Raw genomic sequence first — 19,674 nt, 5'->3', positions numbered from 1 at the left:
GAAGGGCTCCTCTGGAAAGAGCCAGGGCCCACTGTATGAACATTATAAAGAATTTGTAGCAGTGGAGTAGGCCATGGAGACAACAGCTGCGCTGGCCGGCCAAACCGAAAAATATAACTCTTCTGGAATAGATCATTGTCTGCCGCCCTAAGTATGAAGATATGCTGTGTCTTGCCACTAGATGGCAGAAGTACCAAAATATTACAAAAATCAAATAAGCAGTAACCTGCGACGCCACAAACATGGCTTGCTTCAGAAAAAAAACATCACTAACTACTATTAGAATAGCCCGAACTAATAATGCCATCCAGTACACAAAATACCCAATGCTGGCACCAATGTGCGGACCAGATCTGTACTTGCAAATGACTCTATCACTAAAAATAACAGCATTACTATGTGGCCACCCAAACCCCCTTTACTGTTAATACTGAAAATGAACAAAGCACACACCACAAGGTGGATCTTCAGATGAGCTTGGAAACAGACATATCCCCGTGCCCAACTGAAATCATTGTGACAATCACAGAAGCATGAATGGTAGAATGGGCCCTGTTGGGATTTAAAACGGTGACCTGCGGCTTACAGAAATCTCTCTACAGATCGCTAGCAACCAAGTGAGCTATCTTAGCTATCCGTCGCCTCGGGGCAGTGAAATCATCGTTACCCTTACCTCCTGCGAATCTGTTCTGCATAGGCGCATAGCTTCTAACCACTCAACTTCTCCATTGGCAGGTAGGGTAGCTCAGTAGGATACTGCACCTGCTCAAGAAATATCCATGCGATTTACAAGTCACAGCATCTAATTCGGACTAAGAAGGCTCAGCATTTCATCCTCCCAAAGTTGATAAGATGGGGAGCTTTTTTTGGGGTAAAAATGGATTGCCCACTTCTAATGACCCAGCCATGAATGTAGCTTGTGAACCCAAGACTTACCAAGGGGTCCCCACTGAAGGAGATGGGGTATACTGCCTTGCTAGAACCCACAGTTATGGGAAGGCACCCAGGAAATGAAGCTCCGAACTACCAGAAACACAGCATTGACAGGCAAAAGAGAGCGTTGCTTGTTGTATGTGTGGGTGGTGGGGGGGGGGGGGGGTGAGAGTGGTGGGGTGGGAGAGTCAGGGCTTCCAATAACGCCACAATGTGGAGGGGGAATAAGCACAGAATGTTATGCGCCTAGAAAAATGTACCAGTTCCTCAAACAAATTCTTGCAACTTGGATAATGGGGTGGGGGGACTCGCTGGCAGTTTGGGGGGCGCCATGTGCTGCACAGGAGTGTTGTTGATCCAGCCTAAACTGAGAAGCTCTACAGCATACAGACAGACCAGCTTGTAGTGGCCGACTGGTCACGTTCTAGTCTTTGTAAAACACTCCCTGAGGGCTGGCTTCCACACTCACCCATCACAGGTGAGTGTGGAATAAATCAGGTGGCCCTGCCAATAAAAGGGGCCGGGCGCACGTGCCCTGGGCCAGTTTCTGAGCATACCACCTTGTGTCTGCGTCATGAGTATCCCTGAATGAGGGCCTGGGACCCTGACCCTCACACAGCTGATGAGATCACAGAAGGCCAATGAAAGGCATCATAAAAACAGGGCCTGACCAGAGGAAAGGCTTGGGGAGTTTACTCAAGTGGCTCGCGTTTACAGAACTGTGAGATGCTCACATGCGCCACTGTCGCACAATATCTGCTCACCTCATACAGTCTCGTTAAGAGCCAATATCACACAGTGAAAGCCAAGGTGGACTCGAAACCCCTCCGCACAGTGAATTTCTAGCTGTTATGTGAAGGTTCAGTGGTTTGCACCATCTCTGGACATGGGTGGCAGCGTCAGGAGCCTTTGTTAGTGTTTTTTGGGAGAGAGTGGGAGTGTCAGTGGTGTAACAATAGGCCCCGCTGCCCTAGTGGAGTGGGGGTCGCTGAGCTCCGTCTTGCCCCCTCCGGCACTATGCGCAGGTGGCCTAAAAGCTCCTAACTGGGTCCGGAGCGTGCCCTCCCCCCCCCCCTTGCACTTTGCAGGGGGCCCTCTCAAGTTTTGTGATCCACTGAAGAGTCCCTGCTCAGGTAGTGCTGGCCTGGAATCCTCCACCTCTCCATTACCTCACACCCTCCAAGACCCCCGATGGCTGGTCAGAGACGGCTCAAGGCCCTCTCCTGCCCCATCCCCCGCCAGCTTCTCTCAGACAGAAAGGTGTTGGCAGGTCTGTTATTGATAATCTGTTCTTTACAGTAATGAATAAAGCTTGTTTGACTGAAAAAATATTTCAAGCATTCCGCCTACCTCTTTTTGGTGTTCTCAGTGACCCTCTCACCAGTCACACAGCTTTGTGATCTTGAAACTCTCAATCAATAACCAATTCTGGAAACCCCAGCATCCCACTGCAGGGAGGACTCACCAATCGCTCATCTTGGGACATGAGGCAGCAACGATAAGATGGAATATGATGTGGTCCAGTGGTTGAGTTATTGCCCTTGGAACAAAGAGAACTGGGTTCGAAACTCAGCGAATGATTGAGTGACCCTGGGCGAACCATTGTCTCTTTGAGTCTCAAACTGTAAATACCAACAAACGGAAATCTGGATTTCTTCCTGGCTACAAATTGAAAACATGTTCTATAATCCAAATTGGTATATTCGCTAAATCGGTCACACCTTCTCCTTCATCTACCCTATGGTAGAGTCTAAACATCTAGTCACGCCCGAATCTGGAACCCCATGTTGTTGTTTGCACAATACCTCAGATTTGAGATACTCCTGCTACAATAAAATGTTTCTCTTTTAAGAGTTCAGCTACTCCTTGCAGCCAACCATAAACTTGCAACGCAGGGGGCTATCCTAACACCACAGTTCTGGGAACCCACGAATCCCTTACAGAAGCAAAACTTGGGAACCCAAAACTACCAGAGGATGAGGCTATTCGTAGCAGACACTTTCTTGGGTGCCCAAAACAACCAAAAGGGGGATCTCCCTAGCAGAAACACCACCCTGGGAACTCAGGTGTGTGCCTTATGAGAACTTACCAGAACCACATTATTGGGGTAACCTGATCTTGCACCTTGGGGAGCTGTCACCAGTATCACTTTCTGAGGCCCAAAGATACCCACACTGAGGGGGGACTCTAGTATCGCAGCTATGGAACCCAAAGCGTGTATCTTGAGTGAACCCTCACATGCTGGGCAGGTTAACAAAGATTCTTATAGAAAAGGTCCGTGGGCACACGGCGCCCACTTCAGTGTCCACAACAAGCACTTCCTGCTCTTCTGCCCTCACTCTTATCATGTTACACTTCCCTTGTCTTTCGTTCTTCCTCCGGAACTCTGTATCACTAGCCGTCTCATCGCTTCTCCATTTCGTCACCATTCTCTGTCTCTTTCTTATCTCTGATGTGCCCGCCACTCTCTTCCTTCCCACTCTGTCCCTGATCAGGTCTTCTCCTCTCACAAGCTCGTCACCCTTTCCTTGTGCAAACCTTTTGATTTCTTTTCGTTCTCTCCTAATGTAAGCCATAAGTCCTCCTTTCTGCTATTATTCTTTCTTAACCCCTCTTACCCTCTTGTCTAAGCCAAGAGCATAGATCCAGGGCTGTGTTTGAGGTGGGACACCCCCCAAATAAATGCATTCTTGGCTGGGTAGTTGGGTGTGGGGGCTCAGAGTTAGGTCTGCTCTCTCTGAGATTTCGCCTATAGTGTTGGGGTCATTTTTAGGTCTTGTGGCATTAACCGCGCGTATGCGCGGTCTCGCCAGAGACCTATAGTCAGCGACACAGCTTTCCAGGAGACAGGAGCTGGCCGCACGCATCTTGAAGAAGGCAATCGGAGCGGGCCAGGCGCGTGCGAACGCTCTCGCTGTGGCCATCTCCTGTCTCCTGGGAAGCGCAAACATACACGCATGCGCAGACACACAGACACACACACGAGTGCCCATATCATGCACGCACACATACAGAGACTTCCCCCCCACCCGCACACATACACACACAAGCGCGCATACACACACACACAAGCGCACCGAGACCCCCCCGCACCCCCTCCCCTAGAAATGTGAGCACCAACCAAAAAGGTCTCCCATGCTCTAGCCATCTTGTGCCCTGATGGCTCTCTCGCTCTGGGCCCCCACCGCTCCTCACCTGCCTCACCAGTTCTCCAAATTGTGTTCTACTCTCTGTAGCAGAGAGAGGTCAAAATGTCACCGACGGCCGCTCGATGTCTAGTTCGGCTCACAGGCCGCGAGCTGCTCATCGGTGCCCAACAGCTCCTGCATACAATTTTCGCAGGGGACAATGCTTCCGTGCTCAGCTGCGGCCCCGGCAGCAACCAGGAAAACCACGGAGGCACGGACCTGGGGCACTCTCTTGGCTAAGCAGAGTTAGCGGTCATCGTCTGGTCAGGGCTGGGGTCCGGGCACCCGCACAACTCCGGGTCCATGCCACACTCTGGCACCAGCTCACAACGGCAGTCCCAAGTTGGGCCGCGCGCAACACTCAAATGTTGGGTGGCTGGGGCTCCGCGGTCCACTGCAGCTCCGGAGGTCGTAGATTGCAGCCCAGGACCGGGACGACCGGTAGGATATCGCGGATTTAGGATTCACAGCAGGCTTGTGTAGGATTACTGCGGGGCTACGTGAGCCGGGCTAAGACACACCCCCATGCTGGTTGTCATTGCACGCGCACGTCTTGTTTTTCAAGCGATCGCAAAAGTGAAAGCGATCGCTTTGTCTGCCGTGCCTCCCGGGCTCGCTGCGAGAGGGAGCTGTGAATAATAACTGCCGGCAGCCCCTTGTGCTGAGGTGCATCTTCAGAGCTGTGTGAATAATAACTGCGTCAGCCCAGTGCTGAGGTGCATCATCAGAGCTGTGTGAATAATAACTGTGTCAGCCCCGTGCTGAGGTGCATCATCAGAGCTGTGTGAATAATAACAGCTGTGAGCCCGTGCCTGATGTGCATCATCAGAGCTGTGTGAATAATAACTGCGTCAGCCCCGTGCTGAGGTGCATCATCAGAGCTGTGTGAATAATAACAGCTGTGAGCCCGTGCCTGAGGTGCATCATCAGAGCTGTGTGAATAATAACTGTGTCAGCCCCGTGCTGAGGTGCATCATCAGAGCTGTGTGAATAATAACAGCTGTGAGCCCGTGCCTGAGGTGCATCATCAGAGCTGTGTGAATAATAACTGCGTCAGCCCCGTGCGTGAAGTGCATCATCAGAGCTGTGTGAAGAATAACTGTGTCAGCCCCGTGCTGAGGTGCATCATCAGAGCTGTGTGAATAATAACTGCATCAGCCCCGTGCTGAGGTGCATCATCAGAGCTGTGTGAATAATAACAGCTGTGAGCCTGTGCCTGAGGTGCATCATCAGAGCAGTGTGAATAATAACTGCTGTGAGACCGTGCCTGAGGTGCATCATCAGAGCTGTGTAAATAATAACTGGGTCAGCCCCGTGCGTGAGGTGCAGCATCAGAGTTGTGTGAATAATAACAGCTGTGAGCCCGTGCCTGAGGTGCATCATCAGAGCTGTGTGAATAATAACTGTGAAAAAGCGTGACCCAAACTTGAGTAACGTCCCCTGGTCACAGCCCAAGCCCCATGGTGAGGGTTGTAGATATTCAAAAAAAGTTTCAAAACTGGTTTCCAGATAGTTCTATGTCTTTTATTCTTTTATCATATTCAAAGTTCATTCTTCGTGATAAATCATCCAGACCTTTAAATACATTGATAATTTGTCCAATGCATTTCGGCTAGGTCATAGCCTTCGTCAGGGACATGTTCTACAAATCAAATAATCACAATTAGAAATTCATCAGAGGCTACATATCTCATACAGTATCTCTATCTTATTAGGCAATCATTAAAGTAATGCTCACAATCCCTCATGCTCAAACTCGACATTTCAAAACAGTTGATATATAAAACAGTCATTTTTCCTTCTGTTCGTAACAAACTAAACGCTAAACATTATGAAATTATACAGCCTAACAGTCTCTCCAACCAAGATTATTGAAAGAAACCTCAAAACATAGTTATCCAAAGTAGTTCTCAACCAAACTCGTTAACCGTTAGAAAATCTTCACAAACGTATTCGTGTGAACATTCATTATTCCTCTTAAACATTTACCCAGTTGGCAATTCTAACGGTTAACGAGTTTGGTTGAGAACTACTTTGGATAACTATGTTTTGAGGTTTCTTTCAATAATCTTGGTTGGAGAGACTGTTAGGCTGTATAATTTCATAATGTTTAGCGTTTAGTTTGTTACGAACAGAAGGAAAAATGACTGTTTTATATATCAATAGCTTTCAAGGCATTTATTTATTTCCTGTTTTGAAATGTCGAGTTTGAGCATGAGGGATTGTGAGCATTACTTTAATGATTGCCTAATAAGATAGAGATACTGTATGAGATATGTAGCCTCTGATGAATTTCTAATTGTGATTATTTGATTTGTAGAACATGTCCCTGACGAAGGCTATGACCTAGCCGAAATGCATTGGACAAATTATCAATGTATTTAAAGGTCTGGATGATTTATCACGAAGAATGAACTTTGAATATGATAAAAGAATAAAAGACATAGAACTATCTGGAAACCAGTTTTGAAACTTTTTTTGAATATCTACAACCCTCACCATGGGGCTTGGGCTGTGACCAGGGGACGTTACTCAAGTTTGGGTCACGCTTTTTCATTGATTACCAGTACCCTGAGGGAGGGTACACCCTGGAGCACGCAACAACTTGTTAAGTTAAAGAAAAATTCAGAGTGCAGGCGTGAATAATTTTCTTGAATAATAACTGTGTCAGCCCGGTGCGTGAGGTGCATCATCAGAGCTGTGTGAATATTAACTGGGTCAGCCCCGTGAGTGAGGTGCATCATCAGAGTTGTGTGAATAATAACTGTGTCAGCCCCGTGCGTGAGGTGCATCATCAGAGCTGTGTGAATAATAACTGTCAGCCCCGTGCGTGAGGTGCATCATCAGAGCTGTGTGAATAATAACAGCTGTGAGCAACAGCATACTCTTGCACACACTCTCACTGCTCACCAATTCAAAGTTTGCTAAAAATTTTATGCAACGCATTGTCATACACAATGCCAATAACTCAAACTTTAATGCTGCGAGACCTATTACATTGTAAATGCTTGTTCTTTATTCACTGTCCGTCACATCCTGGATATACTTGGCGATGGCAGTAAAGAAAATCCCATCCGGCTGTCCACTTTAGATAGGTTAGAGAGTTGGATGGCTTACCCCCAACAGCATATAGTCTGTCAGGCCGTCAAATGAAGTTTTACACAGACCGAGTGCATTTTAGTCCATCAGCGTAAAACCTATAGTTCTCTCCGGACTCAAAATCAGGTGGGTGCACCTGGTATTTGAAGGACAGGGCACTAGGTCGCCGTTGCAGTGGAGTACCTTTCCACCAAACTCCAAATCAGCCCCTGGGGACAACCTAATGCAAATCAGTACAACCCTCCTCCTCATGGAAACAATCCATCCTGAACCTTAGTCATCTCACTCATCCACCTGCGGCCCACGCTTTTATGGGAACTTTATGATCCACCCCCACCTCCTACCCACCCCCCCAGTCTCACTGACTAAGAACTTCCTCTTTTGCATGTTCTTCCCTCTGTATTACCTCACTCCTGTTAGTCCCTCCTTTCACATGTCTGACCTCCTTCCTCTCGCTCATGTTCTCTTATCACTCCATTGCCAAGCGGAGGTTTGTCACCTCTGTGTCATCTCTACCTCCAGTCTCCTATCTCCTTGTCCTGTCATCTCACTCCTCGTCAGACTAGGACAGAAAATAGGCACGGCTCCTAAATGAAAATGGGCTCCATTAGCACAGCAGATAGCTAGAAAAAGTGACCACATTCTGAAAAATAGGGGCCAATGTAAATGTGCAAGCATGCTATGTAGGTATTTTGTAAGCTGTGGGAGACGACGTGCCTTTGTACTTTTTTGGGATTTTTTTTTTATTTAAAGCACAGCAGAATCCAGATGTGAACAGACTCTCAGGATGCGGAGCCAAAGCTGACACTTGAACCTGGTTCTCCAGTTCCAAAGGGCAGGTTTGGCCGTTGGGTCATACCTCCTCCCCTTGCTATCTCAGAAATAAACAGTAACAATTGGCCAACTAGACTATACAACAGGCACACAAACAGCTAAACAAGCATTGACAACGATAAAGAGGTCTGACTTTAAAGGAATGTTGTATGGTATTGTGAAGCATTACAAGTAGATAGCACGGGAATTGATAGGTATTTGTGTGGAAGCAAAGAACTGTAGAATAAATTGGTGTAGGTTAAAAAGTAAGGTGTCATTGGCACTATCAAGCCAGATCTAAAAGTCCATAATAAGTGTTCTCTTCTCATTTATGCTGCTTCCAGAGAAAACACCAAAAGTTAAATAAGACACTTTGATAGTAGCACAATGTTATGGGCGTGCTACTGAAAGTTGAAGCCCAGGCAGCTGGATAAATAAACAAAAATGATCACAGCTGTGTGGAGGGCAAGCATTTTTTTGTGAAAGCACACTACTTCTGCCCAATCAAAACATGTACTCCTGGCTCCCAACATGTGAGTGGAAATAAAGTCCCCTCCTGGTGAGTCTCACATAATTGTCTGGCGGCAGCTGCGCTTTCAAGCCAGACCATAAGAAGCATTGGCAAGGTCACTATGCCTGGTCTTAAATGAATGTTGTATGGTAATGTGAAGCATTACAAGTAGATCGCATGGGATATGTATTTGAGTGGAAGCAAAGAACTGTAGGTTAAAATTGGTGTAGGTTAAAAGGTCAAGTGACAGTTGCACTGTTCAGCCAGACCCAAAAATCCATGTAAGTAAATGACTGCCCTCTGATCTGGTAGCGAGTAACGAGTAACGAGTAACGAGTTACGAGGTGAGGCGAGGCAAGGCAGAGCCGAAGCTGTGTGAAACGCCATCCAGCCGCCATCGGCCAAATATAATCGGCAAACGCGGCAAAAAGCCCCCGCTCGTGATTGAGACTCCAGCCCCTTCGAGAAGCCTGATGCTCGGCGCATCGTAAGATAGTGGCAGAGGCGGCTGCCTGAGTGAGCTTCTGGGGTGCCGTGAACTAAGGAGAACCAAGGATAGGTGCCGAGAGCTGAGGAGGCGGAGTACCGCCGGGGCCGACGGAGCAAACGGACCCGATCAACGTTTCAAGGCGTTTCAAGGTGTTTCCAGGCAACTCCGGATCAGCGTGTCCCGGCATCTTCGGATCGCGGAGAGTGCCCACGGGGGTCCGCGGGTGTCTGCGGAGCCAGGCGGGGGCGGACTATCGACGGGCCACCGATTACAGCAGACACTTCTCCCAGCTACATCAGGCTCCTCTACCTTGTGGGGCAGGGCTTCGCCAAGCAGCAGGACATTGGACATTGGGTGAGAGGAGTCAGCCTTGGCAAGCAGCGCGATTGCGCTAAAAAGCGTATTTTTAAAGCATTTTTTAAGATTGTTTATTATTGCCTAGCACTGCCTACTGCAGCAGATTAACTATCACTATCACTGAGGAGAGGAGCACCTGACAAAAGCTGATTAATAGCAGCAGCAGACTGACAGACTGACAGCGTGACATTTAAACATATTTAAACACATTCAAACACAGGAACCACAGGCGAGTCTGTTTTATAGAGCGCAAAGCGAGACTTGGTGCTATAGCGCTCTGTAACACCAGAAAGAGCTGTCACCCCGCCATATACCGCCATATACTGCCATATTCCGCCATATTCCGCAACGTCACATTGCTGTCCCTCCCTGGCGGCAGCTGCTCCGACTCTATTCGTTCTTGACCTAGCCGCCCCCCAACTCCTAGTGCCACACCCCAAACCAGGGTTGTTGAAAGCCGAGGTGGTGGCTCGGCAGGGAGCGGATTCACGGCAGGAGTTAGAGGGAGCGGACGGGCTTGGGAGGAGGAGCAGGTAGGAGTGCGGGAAGTAGAGCAGGAGGTGGTGCGGATCTGTATTTACGGATACTAGCAACTCCAGTGACAAAAAGCGGGAGAAGCAGGGCTCGGAGTGTAACCTCAGGACCCGAGCCGCATCAGCACTGTGAGGGTCTTGGGAGGCCCTGTATTTAAAGTAGACCAGAGGAGTGGCACAGAAAAAGAAGAAGAATCCCCCAAATCAGAGAAAAAAGAAAATAAATACCAGGAGAGCCGGGAACACGTAACCTGACAGACCTTGTTAAACAAGCCGGAAAGAATGAGATCCGGGAAAGTGCGGCAGGATACAAGTGTACGGTTACATAGAAATGAAGAAGATACAAACCAAGCCACACTAAAGACTGGTAGAAAAAAGAGGAAGGTCCCACAACAAAGAGAGAGACTAGTGTCAGCACCTGATCCAGCAATAAACAGCCCAAAACAAAACAATATTGGAATTCAGAAATTCTTTTACCTAAAGGACCCTATGGCTGTCATCTACGGGCAAACGCAGGAACAAGCCCTCCTTCCCAGCCCAATATCACCAGCATCAAGGATAAAAGAGAATGAGCAGCTGCAATTAAACAGCATGAAGGAAAATAAAAAAGAAGTGCAAGAAGTGCAAAAATTCTACATTGAGAACAGTCCAACAAATAAAACAATAAACCAGATACAAACCTCTCGGACTGTTGCTAAGCAGAAGAGTAATTCTGGCACTTGCAAATCCATTGTAGTACTAGCCCAGATAAACACGAATGACCCTCAAACGCCTGAAAAAGACAAGAAAATAAAGATTGTGGATGAAGACAAGGACAAGGAAAAATCAATAATGGGAAACAAAATGAGGGCTGGACCCATTACCACACAGGACACATGGCCATCCTCTCTTTCCCTACCTGACGATATATGTCTGGACAGACAAAAAGAGATAGAAAAACAAACTCAATCTCAGTTAGAAGAATATCTAAAAAATAATCAAGCCCTGAAAGCAAAACAAACTCTAGAAGAAGACCTAGACCAAGGACCAAGTGGCAATGAAAGGTTGGAATCTACTCCAATACTTATACTCCATTCGGATGACAACCCCAATAAATGGGACGAAAGGCAAGAAAAAAGTAAAAGATGGTCAAAAGGAAATCTAAACCTAGCATCACCAATTACTATATCATCCATGAGTAGGTCAGAAGAAGAGTCAGATGTCCAGGAAATACCGCCCAGAGAGCTCCATAAGGCCCCATGGAGCAAAACACTATTAAACACCTTGGACCAGGCAATTAAGGCTTTGAATTTTCAGTCTGATAAAATGGACGTTCAAATCGACCTAATAAACCTTATTGCTGGTCACATTTCAGGAATTAATACCAGGCTGGACCACATGGCAACCCTGCTATCGAGGAGGGTTGATAAGGGCCCCTACACAGAGACAAACAAACCAAGCTGTGTATGTGGTAAACTAGTGGACAATTTGGCAAACCTACCGGAAATATTAAAAGACATATTAGGGGCAGTACAGTCGTCAGTTGTAACAAAACAAAATAAAAATAATCTGAGTCCCAGTGGGGATAAGAAGGCCGAAGTGGAAATTGGGAGTCCAAAAAAATCAAGAGAACTTAACCAAAACAGCGACCTGGAACAAGAGATAAATATGATAATTGAAGAAAATTCAGACCAGAAAGCCGGCCAAATAGATGACAAAAAAATTATAACTGTCAACACAAAAACAAAGTTAACAAAAAGAGAAAGAAAGCGCGCCAGGAAAGGGAGGGCACAGCTTAAAATGCAACCATCGCCAAGTACTCATACGTATCCTATCTTCCGCCAAACCAATTCAAAGAAAGAGAAATTGGTCCCTGAAGTCAACGTTTCTAAGCATACAGACAAGTCCCAAGACCAATCAGCTCAGCTAAATACAGAGAACGTAAGCAGTTCGATCACTGAATTATCAATCTGTCCCTTATCAGCAAAACCAAAGCAGATACAAGGAAGTAAAAACCTGAATACTCAAAATCAAAAAAACACACAACCCCAGGACAAAGATGCAACTCACGTTGAGGTTGATGAAAGGATTTTAGGACAAGAGGCCCGTGTAAATCGAATAGTCACGATTCACCAGTCAGACGAAAACCAAATACCCGAGGCCAATTTAGTAAACCAAGATACGCGAACCCAAAATAACACAATCAATGAGGATATAAAACAAGACGTAGGCGACAACACCAACCAAAGGCCAATCACAAATAATCCAGACAATAGGGATAAAATAAGAACGCCGATAAAAATAAACTCAAATGACCAGGGGCGTACCTGTAGACTTCAACATATAGACCAAAATACGGCACGCGCTCAGATATCTAAATATACAAATAATGTTAAAGTTGTGGATAAAAAAAATAATAAAGATATTAAGGCAAACACAAGCAGGATCAATGAGCCCATCACCCTTCCTAAAAGAACATTCGAAGCGTCTGCAGAAAGAACATTAAATAAACAAGGGCGAGGGATAACAGCAAATGCAAAGGGTGAAACAACACAGGTTACGCCATGGAGAGAAGATAAAGAAGCAAAACTGGCATCTCAAATACAAGGAGAAACTAACGAAAAATTGTCATTTATACCAGAATATCAGACAACAGGGGGACAAGACTTCCTGAACAGGGGGAATATAATGCGGTTACTGAGGGAAATCCCAGAGTTGGATGACATATCATCCCAAGACCTGCTGTCTGTAGAATTTAAATGCTCAAAAAATAACCCAGAGGTAGAGGAATCGTTAACTACCTGGTCATCCAAGGCCATAGTAGACAGAATAATTGCTACAAGTATGTCTTTTGAGGCATGGGGCATAGAGCTGAGGCGTCATCAACGGAACAAATATCCATTTCCCCTCTTAAAAAATACAACCGCAGGAAAAACTAAAATGGAAGAGGGGAACAGCCAAAAATCATGCCTAAAGAGTGCATGCTCAGTAACTCCACAAAAAATATCACAAAACACAAATAGACAGATAAAATCAGTGGATCGAAGAGGCACTCAGGAACAGATCACCGACTGGTCCTGGGTTGCAAAGGTTTTGAGCAATAAGCATTCCTAGCCAGTCCGAAAACACAAAGGAGACCAACAAATTACATCTACGAATAACAGTTGGTAACCAAAAAGAATCGGGAGGAAAATTAGTAAGCAATATCCAATCCATTGGTTCAAACACACATACAATCAGCCTCTGCTCTTGGAATGTTCATGGCTTTAACAGCATGGGGCAAGACCACGAAACCGCAAATTTCTTGAAACAACACGACCTAATATTATTACAAGAAACTTGGAATTTAAGCCAAGTTTCCATCCCTGGCTACATAGAGTTTCATGTCCTCGCCGAAAAATTCTCCAAATTTGGACACCCGAGAGGAGGCTTAACAACGTACATCACCCAACAATATAGGTGGCAAGTGGAAGAAGTAGAGACTGGGGTAAATTGGTCACAAGTAATCAAACTTACAGATAGACTGAACTCGAATTCACGCATTCACAACTTTTTAGTGCTTAATGTTTATGTACATCCGGAAAAGAAACAGAAAAAGGAAAAACTGATAACACTGATAACCTTGATCAGGGCACTGCAAAGCACTCACGAATCATATTCCATGATCATTGCAGGAGATTTTAATAGCAACCTAACAACAGACGATAAAATAACTCATGATCTCGAAGATCTGGCTCTCTCCATTCTGAACAAAAAAGAAAACGGGGGAAGGGTCATACCCATAACATTCATATGCGGAAATCGGAGGTCATCAATAGATTTCGCAATAGTAAGCAACAACTTGACACCGATGGTAAGCTCATTCTTGGTGGAGCAACGCATAGAAAGCGATCATCTCCCTTTAATTACAAAAATAAAGATTTTGGCCAACAAGACCGAAAAACTAAAGACCATTTTTCAGGATACGGAAAAATTCAATCTACGGAAACTGAAATGGGGCGGAAAGGAGATAAAACCAACTATGGACCATTTTAAAAAAGAATTACTCACACTAACACCGGCGGAAAAAGAAAATCCGATAAAAACATGGGAACATCTATGTGAGGCCTTAACCAGAAACCCCCCAACCACTAAACAGAATATGAGAAGGTATGATACTGGGAAGAAGCCTTGGTATAATATTACCTTGCGAGAGGAAAAAAGGAAAATTACACGTGAAGTCCGGAAGCAGGTAGCAGCAATAAAAAGTGGAAAAATACCAGAGAGGGTGAAATTAAAAGCCATGCAGAAAAAATATAAGATTCTGCTGAGTAATGCAAAAAAATCATACCAAGCCGAAATGTGGACTAAATTACTAATTGCCGGAAAACAAAAAAATGCCCGATCATTTTGGGGTATCATTAATAAACTGACAAAGGCCAATTATTTAAAGCAGGAGGCAGGGATTGGAGAAAGTAAGTGGATCCAGCACATCAAAAACATGTTTATTGATAGGGAGGATGGTCAAAAGTGGCACTGTAAAACAGAGTGCGAAATATGCGCTAGAAACTCTGAACATGCGGAAAAAATTCTGGGAACACGAAACATGCCCGCGGAAGAAACAAAGAAGCCATCTTTGGACGGCAAAAATAGGAATATAGGGAAACCTTTCAACAACCCCACCATGATATCAGACAAACCAGAAGAAACACTATCAGACACACTAGTAACAGCTGGCGAGCTAAAACTAATAATAAAACGCCTGAAAAAAGAGGGTGCAGCAGGTCCCAATGGGCTTCCAAACGCCATCTTCAAACATTCCCCTGAGTTCTGGGCAGAATACTTAACACCACTCTTTAATTCAATCTATAGACAGAACAAGCCGCCTAAGTCCTGGAACGGGAGTATAATCCATCCCATTTTCAAACAAGGTGATCATAACGAGCCGGGGAACTATAGGCTGATATCGCTGATGGACGTTGAGGCAAAACTATATGGGTCGTGCCTATTGTCACACCTGCAAGACTGGATGGAAGACACAAATATCATACCTATGTTCCAAACGGGTTTCCGGCCAAGGACCGGTACATTAACAAACCTGACAACTCTGGCTCTCTTGAAGGACAAAGCAGTAACAAAGAAGACGAGATTGTATGCTTGTTTTATAGATCTGCGAGCAGCTTTTGATAGGGTGAACCGAACCCGACTATGGGACAAATTAAGATCATGGGGCCTTCCGAAGAACTTGTTGGAAGCAATAATAAGCATGTATAGTGACACTTGGGCACGAGTCAAACTGGGAGACGGTAGCAGTATCACGGCGAGAATTGATACACAACAGGGCCTAAAACAAGGCTGTGTATTAGCCCCAAGCCTATTTAATCTGTATATGGCAGATATCGTCAGTCACATGCAGGTCGGGGAAGGACACCCACCGTACTTGTCAAAAAACCCAATTCCCTTCCTGCAGTATGCTGACGATATTGTTGTTTTGAGCCAAACCCCAATAGGCCTGCAAAGGATGATCAACAATCTGGTCACCTACTTGGAACACGAAGGCATGGAACTGAATAAAGATAAAACCAAAGTGGTTCGCATCGTAGACCAGAAAAAACCAACATTCGTATGGTACGCAAACAGCACCCCAATAAAGGAGGAAGTTTCATATAAGTACCTAGGTCTGAAACTGGGGCGAGGCCCAACGAACAAGGAGCATAAACTTGACTTGAAGGCAAAAGCACATTCCCTGATCTATGCATACCGGCAATTACAAAATAAATTGAGATGCCCAAATTACACACACCTGCTGGAAGTGATAAAAGCGCAAACCTTACCTACCTTGTCTTACGCATTGGCGACCTGGTGTGGCAAAGAGGCGGGGCTGTTAAATAGCCTACAAACAAAGATATATAAGGCAGCTTTAAACCTCCCAAAATCTACATCACCAGCACAGGTTCGCTTAGAATTTGGCCTGCTGAACCAGAAGTTTCGCAGCATGGGTACGTTTGTAAAACTCTGTCATAAAGTACGCATGTCAGAAGAAGGCTCACTAGACAACCTGTGTTGGAAAGAAATCGACATCCAGCAGAAACAGCACGTGCCTCACAGTTGGGGAGATTTCCTGTCTCAATCCTTGACCTGCATAGGAATCGACTCAACATGGGATTTGATGCCAGATAGAACTAACTTTGATAAAATTACTAACAATGCGGTCAAATGGAAATCCTACCTGGAAGACAAGTCAAGCACCGCAAAACGACGACACGCGTGGACAGTGATAAACTCTTATTCCGGGATAAAGCCACAGCCGTATTTAGAAAGTCATTTTAATATGCAAATAAAACAAAGATACATAGAACATCGGCTGGGCCTACAGTTTTCAAAGGACTTGTTACCATCCTGGAAAGGTAGTTACACCAACCTTAATTGTCGCCTATGCGGATATCAAAATGAAACATTAACTCATCTGCTATGTGCTTGCCCAGCTCTTATAGACCTAAGGAGACGGCTTTTAAAGAACATTTTTAATAACCTGAATATTCGAACATGCAGGCAAGCAGTAATTCGATGGCTAGATGGATCATCTCCTATGTTAGCTTGTAGGGGGGTTAAATATATGAGGGAAGTACAATCTCTTTTACAACAAGTGGACCCAGGAAAACACGGTGAATAGGAAGTGCACACTTGAAAACTATAGCCAAAAAAGAAATGTGCAATCAAAATGAAAATTTTATATTGTATTCATTGTACGGACTATTGATTTTACCTTGTGAACAACTGAGTACATTATTTTTTAACTTTTATTGTTCACTTCAGATGTATGTTGTAATAATTTTTAATAATTTTAAACAATAAAAATTGACTTGACTGCCCTCTGAGCTATTGCCAGAGAAAAACAACATACATTACCTAGTTATCCAAGACACTTTGATAGCATTGCAATGTGTGTGTCCCTGAAAGTTCAACCTCACGCAGCTGGATAAATAAACAACCCCATCACAGCTGTGTGGAAGGCAAGCACTTCTTTTGTGGAAGCACACAATTTCTGCCCAACCTAAACATGTACTCTTGGCTCCCAACATGTGGGAAGCCCTTCTCTAGTGATACCCCATAATTATCTGGAAACATCAGCGCGGCCAAGCCAGACTATAATAAAAACCAGCCACCACAATGACCTGTCAGGCCAGCCCTTCTGGCGCTGCTAGTCCGACCCTGACGCTTTCCTTTTCACCCACATCTACCTCATCCTGTGTGAGCATGCAGCGCGGGCCCTTTCTCTTTCACATTCTGTTCTCTCTCTCCGACGTCCTCATCCCACGCTCTCTCTCGATTACATACCTTCCCTTTCTTTACTCTCCTCTCTTGCATATTCCCTCTCGTTCCCTCTTTCTCTAAACTCTCATCGCCTTTCTATCCCCGCGTTGTTCCTTTCTCTACTTAGCACGTCTCACTGCCCTCTGCTCTCAGCTCACTTCCCCTCTCGCTTCGCTCTAGTTTCCTCTCTCTTCAGATTGCGCTTACTTCCTATCCACTGGGCTTTCACCTCCTCGCTCCCTCCACGGTGGCCTCTTTTCTCTTTCACGCACGCTCTGTTCTCCTGTCCCTCCTCCACTGTCCCCAGCCCTGCTCTTTCATCTCCTCTTTCCTTCACATCTTGCTCGTGTTTTGCTGTCTCACACTTTACCTTTCGCTGCACCTGCCCTCCTCTCTCTAGGTGCTGAGCTGCTGTGCCCTGCCCCCTCCCGTACATTCTTCGTTTCTTCTCTGCCCCACCTTACCCAGTTGGTGCTCACCTGTTTTGGCCAGCGTCATATTTCCTGTCCGCGCGCAGTTCTCCTGTCTGAACTCTCCGCTCATGTTTGCCCGGTCTCTGCCGCCCGAAAGCTCTCCTGTCGGGGCTCCCCTTTCGAGTTATGGCTCACTGTCCTGTTGGCACTCACCAGTCCGAACTCAGCTGCCGTGTTCTGCCTCATCTGTCCTGTTAGCACTCACCTGTATTTTACGAAGTCACCTCTGCTCTGCGGGCTCGCCTGTCCGGACTCACCTTTCGTATTCGGCCACATCTGTCCTGCTAGCACTCACCTGTCCGGACTCATCTTTCGTGTTCTGGCTCACCTGTCCTTGTAGCACTCACCTCTCCTCTGCGGACTAGTTTGTCCTGTCCACACTCACCTTTCGTGTTCGGTCACACCTGCCCTGCTAGCACTCATCTGCCTTGGACTCATTTCACCTGTGTGGACCCATCTGTCCTGAAGAGTCCCCTTCGGTCCTCAGTCTCGCCTCTCATGCTCTGTCCCTTCCAGACTCACCGTTCCTGCTAGGCCTCATATCTCCGACTCATCTGCTCTGTGCGCACTCACCCCTCCTCTTCGGACTCGCCTGTCCCTTCCAGACTCACCTTTCCTGCTAGGCCTCATATCTCCGACTCACCTCTCCAGCCTGGACTCAGCTGCACTGTGCGCACTCACCCCTCCTCTTCGGACTCGCCTGTCCTTTCCAGACTCACCGTTCCTGCTAGGCCTCATATCTCCGACTCACCTCTCCAGCCTGGACTCAGCTGCTCTGTGCGCACTCACCCCTCCTCTTCGGATTCGTCTGCTCTGCCCGGACTCACCTGTTCTGTTCGGTCTCACCTGTCCTGTCCGGATTCGTCTGTCTTGAGCGGACTCACCTCCCCTGTCCGGACTCACTTCTCCCGTGACTCCTGCTGGGCCCACTTCCGGGTGCATCTGCGGGCTGTGGGCCTCCATCAGCTGTATATATAGCGCCCAGGGCCGGTGTCTTCCGGAGCGGCCTCCCCTCCAGCGCCGCCCTCACCTGTGCACTCCGCACCTGTGGGTGAAAAACACCTTGCACATAAACAGGGCGGATTCTTTGGCAGTGAGTCACACGACTGCAGACCGAGAGGAGTCGCAGGACTGTCAGCTGAGCGCCGCCGAAAGGGCGAAGTTCACGAGTGAGTGTGCACCGAGTGCACGCGAGTGAAGCACGCGCGGTGATAGTGAACCTGCTGCAATGTGAGCAATAATGTCAGGAATATTGTGCCTGACGCAGTGATCACCGGGCGGTGTGTGCCCCTAGTGAAGCTATAGTATGTGGAACAAAGTGTGAGGAGGCTGCTGTGCGTGACACGTGTCTAAGCGGACACTGAGGCGCGTGGGGGCAGTGAACGTGAAAAGTGCATTAGGTGAACTTAAATCGTGCAGACAAAAGCGAAGTAGGAGTAGCACGACGTCCGAGGACGCGTGCATCGTGTGAAAGGCACAGCGCAGAGGGTGAACTTGAAACGCACAAAGAAAGAAATCGCTTTTGTAAGTCACACAGTGTTCACCAGGCTATGAGGGCAGTACAGAGCGCGGTGTGCATCCTTCACAAAATGACAATAGTCATCACGTGTGTAGGTGTCTGTGTGCACATAATGTGAATGCAGTATGTATGCCAGAGGGTGGTGGCGCAGCGGTGCGCAATGTGCAGAGAAGGAAAGGTAAAAGTGCGCTCAGGTAGGCGCGCGCATGCGCGAAAGCTTTCACACCCTCTACAGAGTACAGTTTGAAAAGATACACCTGGCACTGCAGAACGGGTCTAGAACACACATGGACCCCGCCCACCCAGGTCTAGAACACACATGGACCCCGCCCACCCGGGTCTAGAACACACATGGACTCGGCCCACCCGGGTCTAGAACACACATGGACTCGGCCCACCCGGGTCTAGAACACACATAGACCCCGCCCACCCGGGTCTAGAACACACATGGACTCGGCCCACCCGGGTCTAGAACACACATGGACT

This window comes from Lissotriton vulgaris, chromosome 5, assembly GCF_964263255.1.
Source record: "Lissotriton vulgaris chromosome 5, aLisVul1.2, whole genome shotgun sequence".
Taxonomy (NCBI): Eukaryota; Metazoa; Chordata; class Amphibia; order Caudata; family Salamandridae; genus Lissotriton; species Lissotriton vulgaris.
This window is presented reverse-complemented; position numbering follows the sequence as displayed.